This window comes from Salvelinus fontinalis, chromosome 25, assembly GCF_029448725.1.
Source record: "Salvelinus fontinalis isolate EN_2023a chromosome 25, ASM2944872v1, whole genome shotgun sequence".
In the NCBI taxonomy this organism is placed as follows: domain Eukaryota; kingdom Metazoa; phylum Chordata; class Actinopteri; order Salmoniformes; family Salmonidae; genus Salvelinus; species Salvelinus fontinalis.
The window spans coordinates 5,234,896-5,237,111 of record NC_074689.1 but is presented as its reverse complement, the minus strand read 5'-3'; the positions used below and the strand labels follow the sequence as shown (position 1 = coordinate 5,237,111).

At 46.0% G+C, this 2,216-nt stretch overlaps 1 non-coding gene across 1 annotated transcript; it reads right to left on the bottom strand.

Moving 5' to 3' along the window:
- Window positions 1-1,758: 1,758 nt before the first annotated feature.
- trnar-ccg (transfer RNA arginine (anticodon CCG)) lies at window positions 1,759-1,831 on the bottom strand. Its single transcript has one exon. It is a non-coding gene; the product is annotated as a tRNA-Arg (tRNA).
- Between the last annotated feature and the right edge of the window lie 385 nt (window positions 1,832-2,216).

Below are 2,216 nucleotides of genomic sequence, written 5' to 3'. Positions count from 1 at the left end.
TCAGTTACCTTTGCCTTCTTGGGTACAGGAACAATGGTGGCCATCTTGAAGCATGTGGGGACAGCAGACTGGGATAGGGAGAGATTGAATATGCCCGTAAACACACCAGCCAGCTGGTCTGCGCAAGCTCTGAGGACGCAGCTAGGGATGCTGTCTGGGCCGGCAGCTCTGCGAGGGTTAACACGTTTAAAGGTTTTACTCATGTCGGCCACGGAGAAGTGGGGGGCCCACAGTCCTTGGTAGCTGGCCGCCTCAGTGGCACTGTGTTATCCTCAAAGAGGGCAAAGAAGGTGTTTAGCTTGTCCGGAAGCAAGACGTCGGTCTCAGCGACGTGGCTGATTTTCCTTTTATAGTCCGTGATTCTCTGTAGTCCCTGCCACATATGTCTCGTGTCTGAGCCGTTGAATTGCGACTCCACTTTATCTCTATACTGATGTTTAGCTTGTTTGATTGCCTTGCGGAGTGAATAACTACACTGTTTATATTCTGTCATATTACCAGTCGCCTTGCCATGGTTTAATGCGGTGGTTCGCACTTCCAGTTTTGCGCGAATGCTACCATCTATCCACGGTTTCTGGTTAGGGTAGGTTTCAATAGTCACAGTGGGTACCACATCTCATGTACACTTCCTTATAAACTCAGTCACCATATCCGTGTATGGGTCTAGATTATTTTTGCAAGCTACCCGGAACATATCCCAGTTCACGTGATCAAAACAATCCTGAATTGGTCAAACCAGCGTTGAATAATATGAAGCACGGGCACTTCCTGTTTGAGTTTCTGCCTATAGGACAGGAGGAGCAAGATGGAGTCGTGGTCAGATTTGCCGTAAAGAGGGCGGGGGACGGCTTTGTACGCATTCCAGAAGTTTGAATAGCAATGGTCGAGAGTCTTAGTAGCCAAGTAGGACAGTCGATATGTTGATAGAACTTCGGCAGCCTAATCCTCGGATTTGTTTTGTTAAAATACCCAGCTACAATAAATGCAGCCTCAGGATATGTGGTTTCCAGTTTGCATAAAGTCCAGAAAAGTTATTTGAGGGCCGCCGAGGTTTCGGCTTGAGGTGGGATGTAAACGGCCGTGGCAATGATGGAGGAGAATTCTCTTGGGAGATAATATGATTGGCATTTAATTGTGAGATATTCTATGTTCGGGTGAACAAAAGGACTTGAGTTCCTGTACGTTCCTAGAATTACACCATGAGTCGTTAATCAGGAAACACACCCCTCCGCCCTTATGCTTCCCGGAGAGATATTTATTCCTGTCTGCGCAATGTACTGAGAATCCTTCTGGCTTTATCGTCTCCGACAGAGTATCCCGGGAGAGCCATGTTTCCGTGAAACAAAGTATGTTACAGGCCCTGATGTCTCTCTGGAAAGAAATCCTTGCTCTAAGCTCATCAACTTTGTTATCCAAAGATGGAAGCGGTGGATGGTGTGCGCACCTAAGTCGAACCAGCAGGGCACCTTGAGTGCCTCTCCACCGCCGGCGATGTTTTGGGTCGGCCTCTGCAATAAGTTCAATTGCTCTGGGGAGAGTGAACAAAGGATTTGCTCCACGGAAGTCGTATTCCTGATCATAATGCTGGTAGTTCTGGTGAGTTACCGCCGCTCTAATGTCCAATAGTTCTTCCCGGCTAATAATGTAAAAAAATAGTACATAAAAAATGAAATACTGCAAAGTTTTCTAAGAGCTAGTTGTGATGCTGCCATGTCCGTTGGCACCATCTTCTAAGGATAAACAAAAGCTGAATTCAATAGACCCAGGTGGGACTTGAACCCACAATCCCCAGCTCCGGAGGCTGATGCCTTATCCATTAGGCCACTGGGCCAATGTCTGTTGCTGCTTGGTCTCATGTTGCCCACAATTAAACTTCCTTGTTTATTTCTATTTCCATGTTATTGCAAAGCAGAGACGTCACTAGAGATTCATGGATAGGGGGGATAAGCCTCTTTTAAGGGGGACTGGGCATTCACCCCCAGGATTTTTTTTAAAGCCTCCAAAACGTATTTTCATCGTATATGAAGTATATGTAACAATGGGTGTAAAATCTATCAAAATAATATTATTTTTGGTCAAGGTTGGCCAAAAAGTTGGGTTTGCATGCCTGTATGCCTTTGAACAGACCTGCATCTACAGTCGAGAATCCATCTTGTCCAATTGTTTGGGAACATGACAATTCTGTACCTAAACCCACGGAGGTCTCTACTACATAA